An 18,271-nucleotide genomic window follows, 5' to 3' on the forward strand; every position below is an offset into this window, starting at 1 on the left:
TTTTGGAGATATTTGGAGCAAGCACCCGAGATGACCATCGAGCTCGACCATCGGTCGATATTGGAGAGGAATAATCGATCGATGTTTATATCATGACATCGATCGACAGCGAAGCGCGCATAAAGCCTGTTTGATCACAGCCAACTTGAAGTCCAAGTCTTCACCAATTTACAAGATTGCCTCTGACGAGTTTTAACCTAATTATAAGCTTTGCCACCATGTTAGAAGTAAAATGTGCTTTTCTAGTTTTATTGTTTTCACAGCAAGGTTTTCTAGAATTTTGATAGATTGGAGAGAATATCCAAAGTTATAATTTGTGATTGGAACTACATTGATATCTATTTAATATTCTAATGAAGTTTTCTTACCTAATTGCTGTTATGAATTGCTTAGCCATGTCTCAGTAGTTCCATTGTTAGATTTTAGGGTTTAAATAGGTTAGGAGGGATTAGCCCCAACTATAGATTGCTGAGTTGTGGTAATTGTCATTAGGATTGTTCATTAACGCATATCTCTTGATTAGCTATCTAGAACCTGCCCTAGGATTGATAGATAAAAGTGAGAGCTTTATTCTCATCCTGAAAAAAATTCTAATTGAGCTAAGTTTCTTGCTATGAGTAAGGCGAGAGCTGATCTAGTGAGCTTAGTAAGCATTCATTCAACCCGCGCATAAAGCTTAACTAGAAGCGCGTCGATCGATATCATTATTGAATAATCGATCGACAGATCGAAAGGTGTATTGATCGATATCCTTATAGGATCATTGATCGACACTTTCTATTGGTGGACATACGATAGTTGAGATCATTAGATCTACTTAATAGACAAGTCCAAACATTGCGAACACTGATGGACTTGTTGACTAAGTAGTTGAGCTTTACATTATCATGCATGCAACTCATTCGACATCTATAGGATTATAATCCCAAGTTTCCTGAATAAAAACCCTAAGTCTAACTATTTCCTTTTTAAGCACCAAAACCTCAATCAACTTATTGAACAAATACTTGTTCAATAAAAAACTGTAATTTACATTTAAAATCTCTGAAACCATCTAGCTTAACAAATCATATTAGATTTCTTAGGTTCCCTAACTCCCTGTGAATTCGATCCCTAAGTCAAATAAGAGTATAAATCACTCCTTAGGGTAATTTGAGTGGTATCACAAATCAGAATGTCCTCTTACCAAATGGAAAGAACTCAAGTGCGGGGAGTGTAAAGGATTTAGTCACACCAAAGCTGACTGTCCAAATTTTCTCAAAAGAGGAGAAAAATCCTCTCTAAGCTTCAGTGATACTGAATCTGAGGATGAAGAAGGTGATGAACATATGATGAACTTAGTTGCACTGGTGAGTGAGCAAGAAGATACTAAGTCAGCTGTGGACTCTGAATCAGATGATGACGGAGAAATTGATCCAACAGTTGAGTATCAAAAGCTGTATGACAACTGGGTGTCCTTAAGCAACGATAATCTGAAGCTGCTAAAAGACAAAGCATTGTTAGAAGGTCAGATTAATATACTTGAGATGGAGAAACCTACTGCAATCCCTACTAAAACATGTTCAACTAGTAAAGCTATACTGATCGAGGACACTGCAGAACAAAGAGGATCAGTGAACTTGAGTTAAAGGTGACTAGACTGGCTGATCTATTGAATCAGGAAGAAGAGAAGAACATCAGTCTGGAAGTCACTTTGAGTGACAATGGCAAGAGGATAAGAATGCTGAATACTGGAACGAGAGAGCTCGATAAAATCCTGAACATAGGATGATATCACTCAAATTATCCTAAAGAGTGATTTATACTACTCTCTCAAATAAGAGGTTGAGTTATAGGGCACACACTAGATCTAATAGTTATATGATAAAGCTAGGCTAATAGTTTATAAAGCAGTAAATATAGCAAGTAGTTGAGCAAGGCAGTTGCTCGGCTGATTGATTGAGGTTTGATGGAAGGATGGTTGCTAGATCTAGGGTTTATATTCAGGAAATCATGATTATAATCCTACAGATGCCTAACAAGTTGTATGCATGATATTATAGAGTTCAACACTTATATACAAACCATTAGGCTCTTGCTTTCTAGGTTTGTCTATTGACCAGTGTCGATCGATGATTATATAGAAATATCGATCGATACACTTATTGAAACGTCGACCGATTATTTGATTAGGATATCGATTGACGCTTTTGGTCATGCGTTAATGCACAGGTTGAATGTCCTCACTAAGATTCCTAGACCAGATCTCGACTTACTCTAGCAATCTTAGCTCAGTTAGGATGGATTCAGAGTTAGATGCAAGCTATCGCTTATGTCTACAACTCCTAGGGCAAGTTCTAGGTAGCTAATCTAGAAATAGGCATTAATGACAATCCTAAAGATGAATATCACAACTTAGAAATCTATAGTTGATGCTAATCCCTCATAACGTTTTTGAACCCTAAACCTAACATGTGGATCTATTCAAGCATGAAGTTTGTCACACGAATCATAGATGAATAGATGAAATTGCAATAGAATAAAATATAAAAACCAAAGGAATTCGAGGAGGACTCCGAAGGAGTTTCTCCTTTTTTTCTCCTAGCCTAGAACTATGAATTAAAGAAAGCTTAGATAGCGTAGCCGTCAACAATGGTTTATAAATAACATAAATATGGTTTCTGGTCGTCCATGGGTATTTTGGAAACTTTGTGTGGCTTCTGGGCTTCAGTTGGTCTTGAAATAATGCTTGGCCCACGTTATGGCATCACCGTCGATCGATGGCAAGGGTGCACCGTCGATCGACAGTCCTTCATCTCCTTGACAGCTTCCTCTCGCGAGGCAGACTGACCACTCTTCAGTAAAACGAGTATAACATATACTATAGAATGCTGATTGACCTCAAACCGGTGGAATTGGAAAGCTAACTCAAATTTATATCTTGTGTCAAAAGATGGGCTCAATTTAACGGTGGGAAGTTCTCCATCCATTGCTAAATATCGGATTTGTCTGTGCAGCTCTGAACTCAAAAAGGTTCCAAAAGACACCAAATCACCACTTTCCTCTAAATTGTCCCTGAACCTGTAAATACTCTAAATAAAGTCTATATAATAGTAAATATATATTAAAAAACTTATAAACCATGACTAAAAGTTGGTAAAATCCATGGCCTATCATAGGACAACCACCTAATGTGAGCACGGGACTTGGTTACTGTGGTGAGCAGATGAAGAAGACTCAAGTGTCCATTTCAACAACATCCGGGACTACAATCTTTGTTCGTCCAAAATAAAAATCAGCTGAAGTTCCTGTGAAAGAGCAACCAGAAAGCAGTTCGAACATTCAGATAGTGAAGAGAAAGTCTCCAGTGAAAAACTTCTTGACATTTAAAAGAAGTTGCAACTCGTGTGGACACTAAGGCCATATTGCTAGAAATTGCTATGATCAGATCAACAATATTAAAAATGCTTGGAAAAACGGTGTGGTGAATCCTGAACCAAGATCATATGGCAGTGTTTGGATTTCTAAGTCGATTATGTATGCAAGACAAATGGAAGATGGGTTTGATGATGAGTTTGATGTCATTTGCAACATAGCTTAAATGGAAGGTGTAGAAATAAACATGCATAAAGAGAAAAATGAAACATGCATTGATGATGTACTTCAAATGGTGTGTAATCTGTCAAAGATAGAATCAGTGGACAACTCTACTAACTATGCGAATAGTTTGGTAGCCTACATGTCATCTGAAGTGTCCAAACAAGTTTCCTGATATTTTGAAAGTGGGTGTTCAAGGCATATGACTGGAACAACAAGTCTTAACATCTTACAGTAAGATAAGTGGAGGTAAATTGACATTTGGAGATGGCGGAAAAGGTAAAATTCGGGGGATTGGAAACATAGACATTCTAGAACAGCCATCATTGGTAAATGTTTACTATGTTGAAGGTTTAAAAGCTAACCTTATAAGTATCAGCCAGCTAAGTGACAAAGGGTTTAAAGTTGTCTTCACCAAGACTAAATTCCAAGCGATAGACACCAAGGGAAATGTTGTGTTTGAAGGTGTTCGATTTGGGAACAATTGTTACATGTGGAAACCATCAAATGTGTGTATGTCTGCCTCAGAATCTCAACTGGATATGTGGCATAAGCACATGGGGCATATGAATGTGAATGGTTTTCAGAGAATTGTCAAAGCCAATGTAGTAAGGATCTGCTTAAATTAGAAGAATCCTCACGGACAGTCGGCAAAGCATGTTGTCAAGGCAATACATAAACAAGTCAAGAAAATTACATACAAATGTGTGTTAGAATTGATACACATGGATCTTATGAGTACTATTCAGACTGAGAGCATTTCTGGTAGAAGATACATCTTTGTATTAGTGGATGATTTCTCTCGCTTCACATGGATCAGGTTTCTGAGGGAAAAATCAGAAAGGCTGCAAAGCTTCAAGATGTTAGCACTGCAATTTTCTAATGAAGAAGGCAGAATTGCACAAATTCGAAGCGATCATGAAGGAGAATTTCAAAATGATTCTTTTGAAAGGTTCTGCCAGGAACAAGGAATCAGGCGCCAGTTCTCATCTCCCAGAACTCCTCAACAAAATGGTATCGGGTTGAAAAGCCTAGAGTGATATCTGATAGGAGCGTTGGTGTTCTTTGGTTGTTAGTCTAAGGTGATCAGAAGTATTCTGAGAACCTCGGATCGACCATCGAGGAACATCGACCTTGTCATTTCTGGTCATTTACGATCGGGGGTGTCACAAAGGCGGTATCAGAGCATGGTTAAACGATGCTAGAATAGGACTTGCTTCAAATGTTTTTCGAGTCAAAATGAGTCGCAAGGATAACTAGGATATGCTGGCTGGTTCTTTCATTTTAGGATAGATAGTCATGGGTAGTTACCTCACACTGATTTCTCATAGCAGAAGAACCAAGACAAGCTTGAACGGGTGGACCGTACTTATCGATGTTGCTATCATCATGCTCGAGTTTTCTACCCTCATTGTAATAACCCTCACGAGCATATATAATTTTGGTCGAGAAAATTCTTTAAGATCAGTTTGAAGATTGATCGATCAGAATTTAAATAAAAATCGACATGGTGAATTAATCTCGAGGGGACTGTCTTTTGGTCGAAAAACCATCTCTTGATGGTTCTGGTCGAGTGTTAATTATTATTGTCGACTTTTATTCATGCTGGGCGAGTTTATTCAGAGCATGACGAGATTCGAATGATGAAAAATATTTAGTCGAAACAGTCCGAAAAATATTGACAAAACTCTTAAAATTATTTCTGAACAGTCACATGCCTTGCAACTTCTAGCCTACTTGCTTCCTCAGTAATTATGTCACATGACATGCACCTACTTGCCTACTTGCTTGCTCATTAGAAGTCACATGCTGGTCACAAGCTACTTGCTTCAGCTGCTTGTAGCTTTCTTCATGGGAAGGAAAAGTTCAGCTGCTTGTGTTGCTTGGTGTGCTGAAGAATGTCTCCACCTGTCTAGCCCCAGCTTTGCCTTGTGTGGGAGTAAACCCTCATCTGAAGTAACTCCTTATGCTTTAAAACACCTTCTTCTCTCCTCTGGACGTTCATAACCTGCAAGAAAAACCAGAGAAAAATTCAGAGAGAAAGAGAGAAAGAAGAAAGAAAAATCTATGAGAAAAGATTCATAAAAAATTCAGAAAAAAATTCAGAGAAGAGAATTGAGCATGGATGAACCTTTCTCACCATCCTGTGACTTTAATCAGTGTGTTCTGGTGTGGTTAAGAGCTGAAGGTTTGATGTCCAAGAGTTTAGAATCACCCAAGTTCTTTAGCCTTTGATTTTATCGGTTAGACGTGTGTTCAGCTTGAAGTTTATATCAACCAAGCTCATCTTAAAGCTTGAGGAAATCGGAGTGAAATAGAGTTATATTAGTTGAGCTCGAGTCTAGTCTTCCCTAGCCAATCTCATGGAATCAAAGGTGAGTCTAGATAGATGAGTGGTGAGTAGTGAATGAATATTTTTTGATTGAACATACTGATTGTAGATGATTGATAGGCTTTGTCTCTTGATCAATATTGAATTGGTAAGGTGTTTACTTAGTGTAAACACTTATTAAATATTTATGAATGATCATAGAGGTTTATTCCAAACCTTAGTACTTGTTCTCAAGTACTAATACATATGTATAGTATTAAATATAATTAAGTATGAAGGTATTAATCATGTGAAGTCTTATTATAAACCTGTCTTCCAAAATATTCCCGTATGAATGATGATTACCGTGAATTGGTCCTGTGATATGGAACAAGGTCACGAAGACACGATGATGGGGTCGCACCCTGGAGGCCGTGTAACTGCATGCAGCGTTAGATGTTCAATTTTTGAATATCTGATGGCGATGATGGTGATGCTAACTCGCTAGACTCGTTTAGCATTTGTGGTTTCTCGGGTCTGGTATATATATATATATATAAATATGATTATATGAATGATATGAGAGACGGGAATAGGAAGTGAGGTATATGATTAGATTCACAATGATGGAAGGATAGACCTTATATATGTATTTTTATTAGTTATGGAATATATTTCTACTGCATACAAATGGAGTTGATTGCTTGAGATATTATTAATATATGTTGGGGTACGGGACTAGGCTCACTGAGTATACTAGTTACTCATGACTCATTTTTGATGCAGGTAACTAATAGGCGGGTGACCTTACTCTAGGACGGGAAGGAACAGAATTAGCCAGCGGTAGTTTTATTATCCTTGCAAAGTCATTTTGATATATCTTATTTATAAGATTTGTAGACCGAAAACCTCGAGGTTAATTTATAACAAATTTTGTAAGATGCCTTTAAATGATATATATAAAGATTGTTTTTAAAGTATGGGTTCCATATGATATTAGTCCTTGTCGGGACGAACTAACTATCGGATATTTCTTTTTCGGGTTGAAAAGCCTAGAGTGATATTCGATAGGAGCGTTGGTGTTCTTTGGTTGTTGGTCTAAGGTGATCGGAGGTATTCTGAGAACTTCGGATCGACCATCGAGGAACGTCTACCGTGTCATTTCCGGTTATCTACGATCGGGGGTGTCACACTCATGGCCGGGTTCACTATCATCCTTTTAGGAGTCATTAACGTCATGCCTTCCTGCCATTCTTTTGAGTTCTAGTGGGGATGCCAATTCTGTAGAGAGATATATGGGACAGAATTGATACGTCGAATATATCTCCAGACTCGTGTGTTATCAATGTCAAGGTGGGTGTTGATTGTGATCCGATTCAGAGAGATTCGACTACACATGATCACTCAGATGCACTTGTTCTACCTTCTGCTCATGTTGATCCAGTTTATGATGAGCCGTTCCAGGACCAGAGCCGTACCAGGACCAGAGCCGTACAATCCTGAATTGTTCATCATTTGTTTTAAGCTTAGAATTGATAGCTCGACTTTATTACAAGATGGTAAAAGCACATGAAGCATTTTGTTTGCAATGAGACATCATGAAGCTTATGATGCAAAGAGGAAGAAGTTGGGACCATAAGATACTGAAGAAACACTAAACCATTTGACGTATACTTTGGCTTGAGGCAGATTTGGGATGAAACAGCCAGAGCAAAACATTGACGTGGCCAATGTTCAGAGAATTACATGAAGGATTTGGTAGCAAGCTATTTGGAGATGAACGCGATGATTTGTGGGTCGAGAGTCAATAATTACTTCAGAGAGGTGAGATCGAGTTGGACAGATCTCAAGAGTTTAAGAAGTAGAATTTTCTACACAAGATATGGGACCGATTGAAGATTCAGTTTACGGAGTTGGTACAGTGGGATGTTTCCGCCAGAAGGTTCAGGTCGAGTTAATCATATACAACAATTTCAGCATCGAGATATATGGTCGAGTAAATTTCATTCATTGATTATGGTTTCGAGAATAAGCCAAAGATCATACGGAAAATCTTTGGAAACTTAGCCAAGAATTTTGCAGTAGATAAAGACCATGGAGTTTCAAAGCTTCGAAGAGATGTTAGAGTATGACGTGAATGTTAAAGAAGCTATTATTTCTGAAGAAGTTAACCAAGTCATGCATACCGTTTAATTTTCAACCAGTGAAGATCGAAGATCAGTTTCAAGCAATGAGTTAAATAAATCGTTGGGGATGATTTTGGTTGTACATTTCATCAGATCAACATTGAGGACCTTGAGCCGTTATGGTTGTGACTAGCAAGGACAGAATGGTCGTGATTGTCAAAGTGTGGAAAATCCTGAAATGTTTACATCATTCACACTTTGGTGGTTCTTGTGAAGAGTTAGGATTTTAGGTTACCCTTCCTCATGAAGTTACCCGATCTATGTTACCTATACCTAGGATACCACTTGTTGAACTTGTTTACGCTTCCTTACCATTAGTCTTGATCCAAGTGTTAGGCTATTTGGGCAGAGCCTACACTTTATGGTTGTCTGGACCGTCAAAACCCCTGAAAGGTCCAATCACCGGTTTGCTTTTTATCCCATTGTGTGTTGTGTGCATTTTTAAAATTTTATGAATGATTAAAATTAAAAAAAAATGTGAATTGTGATCAAGGTGTCGTAAGAGACCTTGCCTATGGATGGAATTATCCGTCCATATTGTGTTTGATTCGGGAACCACACGTAGTTGTAGTTCCCGAGTAGTGTCATAGTTGTAAGTAGGATTCACTTTTGTGAATTCAAGTCTACCGTTCTTATTCTTGGAAGTATTGGCTGCCAGTTAAATTAATGGTATGCCTTTCCCATTCCATAATACTTCCGTTAGAGCGGTATGTTTCTATCTAGAATGAGATTGGCTATCTAGATACCGAGCTCAATTAGGATATTAAGGAAAGAAGTCTTTTAAGAGGACCAGTTATTGTTGGCCTACAATGGTACTCTACCAAGTGATTGAGCATCGCTCATATCAGTCTGGCAAGTTGAAAGCCATTTGGGAAAACGGTGAAGAAGTGTAATCTAGTAACTTGATCATTTAGAAAGTAGAAGATGAAAAGGAGCGTAGTAGAAGACATTCTGATAATCAGGAAAGAAGAAGATGTGGTTAAGGCATTGAAAGGATGGTCGACATCTAAAAGTAACATGTTCAGTATTCTTGTTGAACCTTGATTCGCTGCAATAGCCTAGGGATCTCACCAAGTGGTTCTCGCCGAGTTCTAGTAGTAGTTAGAAGATTTGTTTGGAGAAAGGTTTCCCTCGACCTAGATATTTTCTCGGGGGATGCCCATGTCAGTGATAAAGAAGGACGAGATTTTGTGGTTATGTTCAACTATAGATGACATGGCTATGGTTAAGTATCAACTTTCTAGAATTTATGAGTGGTTAAGATCAGTTGCATGGTGCAATTGGTTTTCAAAGACGCTCGATGAATGCATCAAGTTATAGTAAATGCTACTGCTAGGAAAATGGAAGTTGGATCTGTTAGTCAGGAAGTTGGAACAAGGATTTGTTGGAGATTTTTTTTTTTAAAATGTTGCTGCTATCGAATAATGGCCGTGTCTAATCTCCGTTATCGAGATTCATAGATCTTTGGACTTACCATCAGATGTTTGTTCAAGAGTTGACACCCATATCAACCTCTGAGCTGATTGATTGAGAAATGTATTACGTAGGAATGAAGTAAAAGGAGTAAAGAAGAAGAATATCATAAAGAGGAAGTTTCTATGTCTACGCACATCTTAGCCTGGCATGAGCGTAACATGTCAACCAGTTAGGTGAATGCTGATGCAAAACGATTGGATAATCGTTTATGCATCAGGGAGCTAAAGAGGCATAATGAAAATTATCCAATGCACAAGTAAGAGTTGGCTACAATTTTGTTTGCTCTTCAAATTGTTTATCATTTCAGTATGGAAAAAGAATGCAAGTGTCCACTATTTAAATAAGATTAAGAAACGCAAATGCAGTTGCGTATCCGTTGAAGAGAGGGAAAGTTGGTATCAATATTGAGAAGGAACTCAATAATCAAGAAGCATAATCAAAATGATTGATTTTGCTGTTATACTAGGATAGAGCATAGAGTCTCCAAGATCGCAAGTAGTAAATCAAGATGGATTACTCGTTTGTATCTGAGGAACTCAGTTGAGAAATGAGAACTTAAGGAAAACTTAGGAGGAGCGGGATGAAGATAATTTCAGTGGATTATATGAGGAGTGTTATGTACAAAAGATTAGTTAGAAAAGACGTGGAAGAAGGAACTCAAGTTCTACCAGAAGATTAAACTTGATGAGTAGAAAAGAGATGTTAACGCCGAAGAATATTAATGAGTTAAGGAAAGGTGACCGTAACGCATATGGGAATACCAAGGTTGTTAAGATATCGGAGGATGTATCAATACATAAAGTGTGAAGTCGTCATACAAGAGTACTCCGTTGGTGAATCAAGCTTGGTATAGACAGACATGTTGAATCCTCAGTTGTTGGACATAAGAAAGAAATCAGAAAGAAATATAACCAGACTTGGTTATGGGAAACATCAGAGGGATTAAGTTGTTCAGAAAATTACGAAGAGGGTCTCAAATAGATCAGAAGTATATAGAATCTTGTAAGGTAAATCATTCTTTGAATGGGCGGGTGTCGGTATTTGAGAGTAGCATCCTTGGTGATACCACTCAAATTACCCTAAGGAGTGTTACTCTCATCAAAAGAAGTTCAGATGTAGTATTTAGGAATCGAATCCACAAGGAGCTAGGGAACAATTAAATCTAGTGTTTATTAATTCTAAGGGTTGTAAGTATTTAAATGAAATAGCAATAGTAACAAGCGAGTAAATAATAAATGTAACTTGGTTGGAAATGATATTAGATGCAGGGCCACTATTCAGGTGTTGGAGATTATAATACCTATAGATGCCTAATTGTTGCATGCATGATATATTAGAGCTCAATCGCTTAACTCAGTGATCAGCTGTCGCATGTTTCACTGGTTAACATACTATATCTCGTGTCGCAACGGTTAGTATGCCGACAACGAGAGAGTGTCGATCGATGGTCTATTAAGACGTCGACCGATACACCTTTGCCAACGTCGATCGATAGTCAGTTGAGGACATCGATCGACGGGTTCTAGCCAGGCCTATGCGTGAGTATAATATGCCCTACTAAGATACTAAATTGGCGGTTAGCCCTCTCTAGCAGTCCTAATATGATAGATAGATGTCAGGATGGGATAACAAGGGTGCTTGAGTATGCAATCCTATGATCAAGTTCTTGTTAGCAATGCTAAAACAAGCAATGAATACAAATCTATCATGAATATCACAACAAGGCAGATCTATAGTTTGGGGCTAATCCCACAAACCTATCTGAACCCTGGATCTAATAACTGAACTACTCAGACATAGCAAAGCAATTCATAACAATGAAGAAATAGAAACTCATAGTATAGATGAAAAAAAAATGATAACAAGGAGTTTCAATCACAAGTGATCTTCTCTCCAAACTTGTAACAAAAAGGTCTTTACCCCCAAAAAGCTCTCCTGCCGTCAAAACACTTAGGCAGTATATAATCTACTAGGTTAAAAACTCATCAGGGCATTTTGGTAATTTGGCTTGGCCTTGGGTTTTAAGTCTGCTGAATCCAAATGTCGTGTGTCTGATGTCTCGACATCGATCGATGGTACTTGTGTACATCAATCGATATTAATCTTCATCTGTCGAGGCATCTCCTGGTATTGATCGTCACCACTGATGCATATCGATCGATGATTCTTCCTCTCGTCGACTTCTACGTGGTCAGCTCGGGTGAAATGTCCGTTAAGCTCCAAAATGCTCCAAGTTCATAGCTTTACTCCGAAATGCACCTGAACCTGAAAACATACCTAGAAGAGTAGAAAACATAGATATATATATATATATAGTGAAACACTTATATACCATGGATGAAAATTGGTCAAATCCAAGGTATATCAACTCCCCCAGACTTACCCTTTTGCTTGTCGTCAAGCAAAACATGCAGGCAGTCTCTCTGAAAGAGGTTTGAAAATATTAGGGACTTAATATTTTAAAGCAAGAAATCTTTTCCTCAACAATTTTGCAACCACATTTAAAAAGTCCTAATCACAAAAGCACACTATGCAATATCCTAGCTTAGCAACCATTTCTAACATAACACAACTCATCAATTCACGTCTGACAATCCCCTCTACTGATTTCATTTCTTAGCATAAATATAAAGTGAATGCTTTACCTTGGGAGTATGATCACAGGATGCAAGGATTTCAGACAGGTATCTGGAGCTGCAGATAAAAGTTAGTTCCTAGTTTCTCTCTCTCTAATTTTCTCTCTTGAGTCAAAGTTTGCTTCCATTGCAGGATCAGTGACCAAGATTGGACAGGCTTCCATGAATAAAACTTAATGGTGGTTGCCACCAAGTTCTGTTCACTTCTTTTTTTACCTATATCCAACAGTTCTTTGCGAAATCGACCCTTGAAGATTGCCGCCTCCAAGTCCCGTTTCGAACTCTTTTATTGGAGTCTTTATGAATCAAGCCTTAATGGTTTTAGCCACCAAGTCCTGTTCAGACTCATCCTAAGTAAACAATAGATCTTATTTATTTAATTCTTTATTATTTTTTTTTGTAAATAGAACTCACTAACTAATCTAGGGTCGAAATTTAGAGAGAGAAAATGTGATAAATAATCTACACCAGGCGTTACCTTCCAGACCTGTCTGAAGAATCCGATCTCATGTATACCAAGCCCCAAGACAAGCGGTTATGTCAGGTTTAGTGTTGGAAATCAGCTTTGGTTACTTCATACGGTTCAAGGCAAGTGTGTAGTTGATAGGTTGATCCGATTTAGCATCTATAGTGCTATATGCAATCAGTAAATCTAAAATGGTGCTAAAGATTGGTTAGATATTCATGTTTAAATCAATATAAGATTATAGTCCTTATTTTCAATAGCTAAGCATAATTTATTAAAATTCCTTTTTATATAAAAATAAAATAAATTATATCAGTAAATCCTCCCCCAGACTTAAATTACACTGTTCCAGTGTAACTCAGCCAGAGTTATGATGAAATAGTTCATGTTGTACGAAATGTAACAAGTAGGGAAGATACATCTGACCGGATTAGATATCGATCGATGTGTAAGTGGTACATCGATCGTCGTGTAGTTGTCTATGTCGAGCGATATCAACGTCTTGTCGGCGGTCGATATTCAGGTCCTCCTACTTGGGTCTCCTAAATCTGAAAGAGATAAAACGAAGGTAAATAAATGCTAACTAATAAAACCAAAATAAAATACCTAATAGTGGGTTGCCTCCCACTCAGCGCTTGGTTATAGTCATTTAGCTTGACTGTGGTAGTGATTGGCTATTGGGTGGAGAAACAGCTGCTTGTTGGAAAACAAGCATCCATGTCATCTCTGCACGTTATGGACCAAGATGCAATGAAACTTCTTGTGACCTCATCATTTCTTGTCCATTTGTCATCCATCTTGTCAAGTACATTGGAGATGTTCTGTAGCCTTTCTTGAACGTTGTCAATGCTGACCTGGTGCCAGCCTATGTTGTCATAGGCGTATGCTGAAAGTTCTATCAGTTCCTTTTGCATTGACTCTATCGTCTTGTGTATCAGCTGCTCGCGGCTGGTGTAGACTCCGCGTCGATCGATGCGATTAGGCGTTCGTTGGTCGATCTCGGCGATTTGCCATCGATCGATTTCGCTCTTGTCCTGTCGATCGATGCTGATATCTGGTGTTGAGCTGCGAGTTGCCTCTGAATGGCTTTGACTCCTTCTGTAGCCATTCTGCGTGGCTGTCTAGTCCACTGATTTTGTTGTCGAATGGAAAGTACATGTCATCGCAGCGTTTGTCAAGTCGTTCCTCCATGGTGTCTAGAGCAGTGTAGATATTGGATGTGATCTTGTCAACCTCTGCTGCTGTGTAAGGAAGTAAGTCCACAGGTTTCTTGCCATCGATCCAAGGCCCTCGTAGCCTGTCGATCGATGCTGATTTTGCCTGCAAAATTTTTTGATTAGTAATGTTATCAATATCCTTTTGGGCATGAAGTAATTGACTAGACAATTTGTTTAAATCTATCATGACTGGTGATATAAAGGGGTCATGCATGTCCTCGTAAGTCCTCAGCCTCTCATTCGTGGCTGAGACTTTAGCGTCGAGCGATGTGAATGTACACACGTCGATCGATGTGGCTGGTTGTTGGTCCTTCTTGCGAATGGTGTCCAGATCTTGCTGTAGTAGCTCAATTTTAGTGCTTAGCCAGTCCACGTTGTTGTTGAGAGGGTAGTACACGTCGTTTATCCTCGTGTCGATGTATGAGACTTCCCATTCATCCTTGTGTTGTGCTGAACATTGCAGTTCTGCAGGGATCTGGGATGTAGAAAGACTGACGTCGATCGATGTTGCATGTTGTGCATCGATCGATGCTGAGGTCGTGGCTTCCTTCTCAAGTTGCTGACGTAAACTCTCAATTTATGTCCTCATTTCTGCCATACTTCTGAAAAGCTCATTGTAGCCTCTATCCAAAGGTTGATGTGTATCTTCTACCAATGATTTGAGCTCCTCTCCCAGTTTCTCCTGAGCTCCACAAATTCCAAACACCATCTCATTGATTTCATCTTTGGTGTAGAGTTCTGGTGCCAGTCTTGTGAGTGTGAAGGAAGTGGCATGTTCTGGAAGACAGATGTGGCTCTCTTCAAAAAGAGATGCTCTTTCCAGTAATTTCCTGATGTTGTCCTTTGTGACAGGTATCATCTCACCAGCTACGCCTCGTGCGTGTCCACACTCATCTCTGTAGACTCCATACTCGTCCCTTTGTTCCCTAGTGAACTTTCTGGTTCCGTACATGTCAAAAGCGCGGTTCCCAAATTTATACCGTTTGTCGATCGACGTCGGATCATCTCTATCGATCGAAGTTGGTGTTACCCTGTCGATCGATGTCTTCGTTGTCCCGTCGATCGATGCTTTCTCTTTTGGTTGGCGTGATAGATCTGGATTGATTTATGTTGTGGCGACTCCTACGTGGTTGTTAGGATCTGTTTGAATGACGTCTGGAGTGCCACGTTGCTGTGAGAATAGGTTGTCAGGTCCATTGGCTACTTGAAGGATATCTGCTATGTCCTCTCTGGACACGTGTAAGATGCTTCCATCCATTGCACGTGCGTTGCCATCTGGGTCCCTGAAAATACCAAATTCATCAGGTGTTTGAAAACCGTAATCAATGTTTCCATAATCATTCAATTTAGAAATAGAGAGATTAGGGTTTAGAGTAGTATCGATCGATGTAGATACAGTTGCATCGATCGATGGCAGAGTAATTTCTGTAGAACTTGTGTTCTTAAGATGATTGCTCTTCATGGATTTTTCTGTTGATGTAGATGGAAGAGTGTTCATTATTTTTGCTTGTGTGTCTGCTCTGGTGTGTGGAGGTGGTTTCGGGGATGCAAAACGATTTATATAGGTATCTATAAACCTAGTTGGAGATGGAATATTCTCCTGCTCCTGAATTTTCGCTGCGGCGCGAATATCGATCGATGTTCCTGTGTGGGTGTCGATCGATGTGAGCGATTGTTTTGCTGGACGAGGGTGGGTATCGGCCGATGTGGAGTGCACAGCGTCGAACGATGTTGGAATTGTGTTGGTGAACTTATGTGTATCGAATCTTTCATCCTGCAAAGACATTTCTATTGCACGTTCCTTCCAATAATCCTCATCGTATTCCTCTGTATGTTCCTCATTAGGTGAAATAATTACAGTGTCAACTGCAAAACATTCATGGAAACCACTGTCTGCCCAACTGCCTATGGAATAATCATCATGTCCTCTCTTGCTTGGAGGTTGGAAGGCAAAGTGTTGGTAACAATGATTAGGTGGAGTGAAATGTTCAACTGGGTGCTTTACGTCGAGTGACGTGTTGTTGCGATCATCGGTCACCGTTGACTCATTGGAATCGATCGATGGAAAGGTTGGGCGTCGATCGATTCCGAGTACTCTGTTTTGTACTCCGATTCATACTATGCTCCACAATGGCATGCGCCAATGAAGCCAAGTTCTTTCCCGTAATCCACAGAATTAATGACCTTTCGCTTAGGTCGGATGGGGTCATAGTGGATGTTTGGGTCTATGAGCGTCAGACATAATTTGTTTTTGTTCATGTCACATACAGCTCCTACTGTAGCTAGGAAATATCTTCCAAGCATAAGTGAAGAGTTCCAGTTAAGCTCGATGTCTAGGACATGAAAATCTACAGGGACAAGGGCATTACCAATCTGTACCTCCAGATCTCTTATGATTCCTCCTGATAGTTTCTCTGAAAGATCCACGAAGGTGAAAGATTCTGTTGAAGGTTCAATGGTCAAACCAAGCTGGTTTGCCATGATCCTAGGGAGGATACTGACTGATGCTCCTGTGTCACACATTGAATGGGAAAATTCAACACCCTTGACTACGCATGGTATTGCAAAATTCTCAGGATCACTCTTCTTCGTTAATGTGATCCTGTCTTTCATCTTCTCTTTTTCTTGATGAAACATTCTCCAAATGTCCTCCTCAGGTACCTTTGTTTCTTTGAAGAACATCCACAACCGGTGTGTGAAGTAAGCTTCATTAAAAGGTCTTTCGATTGAGATTCTGAGGACTCTTTTAGTGAAACCATCCATCTCCTTATCGTTAGCTTCCCTCTTAAGGTTCTTAGGAATCTTCTCATTTCTTTTCCTTAACCTTCTCCCTTCAGCTTCTTGATTTTCTTGAACTGGTTTTGGTGAACTATTTAAAGGGTTGGGTTTTGGTTCGGGTGGGTTAGCTAATGGTTTAGGTGGTGGTCTGAGTGTGTTGATCTAATCATTATCGATTGAGGGTAACCGCACTCGGTATGTCAGAGGTGCATGTCGATCGATGGGAGGTGTATTGTGACGATCGACGTCGAACTCACTCTGTCGATCGATGGTTGGCTCAACCGATCGATCGATTTTATCATAGAAAGGGGAAGGTGGGTGAGGATGCTTAGCTGCAAATTCTTCATGAGTTAGAATTCGAACCGCATTGCATTCAGTCGATTTAGCGGACGACGTCGATCGATGACTGGAGTAATCCGTCCATTCATCATGGTCTGTCGATCGATGCGAGTTCATCGACATCGGTCGACACCATTGAGAACCGCTGAGACTCATGGAGCTTTCGATTTTGAAGTCTCCTTCCTCAAGCTTTTCATTTCTCACCACTTGCCAGAAATCATCATCTATGATGGCATTTACGTGGTGTTTCCCTTTGTCGGCTCCTGCCTCTCTAGCGAAAGCTTCTTGCCTCTTTATAGTCTCGCCCGTCTGAATTACTTGCGTTTCAAGTTTTCTCACCTGAGTCCCTAAGGTCTCGATTTTGGTGTTCAGATTGTTGTAGGCGAAGTCTATTTTACCGTTGAAATCCACGGTGATTTGTTGTTGTCCCAACAGTACTCGATCAAGCATTTCTTCGATCTTGCTTTCTTGAGTCTGGGGTCGTGGATTTTGGTAGTAAGAGTTCGAGTAGCTTTTGCTGTTGTTGAAGGGTTTTTGAAATTTTGAACTTTGGTTACTTCTTTGACCATTTCCAAAGAAGTTTCTGTTTCCGCCCTGGTTTCCAAATTTCTGGAATCCAGTACCTCCGATGTAGTTCACATTTTCTTCTCCTTCCGTATCTGCTACTTCTCCTTCAGCTGAACAGACTTGCTTCTTAAGAAGCTCGTGCACCACATCTAACTTAGCTTTTACTTCGTCCATCTGTTCCTTCCCAATATAGGCTACAGACTTCTTCCGTTTAGAGTCAGTGTTTTTGGTGCTGCTGCTGTTAGCAAGGTTTTTGATAAGTCTGACAGCTTCCAACAGATTCCGAGTAGTGAAGTTTCCTTCACTCGCCGTATCAAGAGCCATTTGATACTGTAAGGCGAGACCTCGGAAGAAAGTGCTTAGCAACTGCACTTTGTTAAATCCGTGGTGTGGACAGTCTCGCTGGAAGAACTTAAATCTAATCCACGCATCTTTGAAGGACTCTCCAGCCTTCTGCGAGAATGTGAAAATTTTGTTCCGAAGTTCTTCAGCGAGCGCCTCATCGAAGAAGTTTCGTAAGAAAGCATTCTTGATGTCGGCCCAGGATGTTAAAGATCCTGTGGGTTGCTGCCTAAGCCAGTGCATCGCTTCTCCATTCAGCATGTATCTGAAGAGCTTGCACAACAGGTAATCTTCGGGGACTCCTTCCATCCGAATAGCAGCGATTAGATCCTCGAACCGTTCCAAATGGTCCATAGGATGCTCGTGCGGTAACCCAG

At 39.7% G+C, this 18,271-nt stretch overlaps 1 non-coding gene across 1 annotated transcript; it reads left to right on the top strand.

Annotated features, from left to right (window-relative positions):
- The first annotated feature begins 17,931 nt into the window (after nt 1-17,931).
- On the top strand, nt 17,932-18,037 carry LOC125579647. The gene has a single exon (XR_007317707.1). It is a non-coding gene; the product is annotated as a small nucleolar RNA R71 (small nucleolar RNA).
- The last annotated feature ends 234 nt before the right edge of the window (nt 18,038-18,271 follow it).

The sequence above is a fragment of the Brassica napus genome, chromosome A10 (assembly GCF_020379485.1).
Source record: "Brassica napus cultivar Da-Ae chromosome A10, Da-Ae, whole genome shotgun sequence".
Classification (NCBI taxonomy): Eukaryota; Viridiplantae; Streptophyta; class Magnoliopsida; order Brassicales; family Brassicaceae; genus Brassica; species Brassica napus.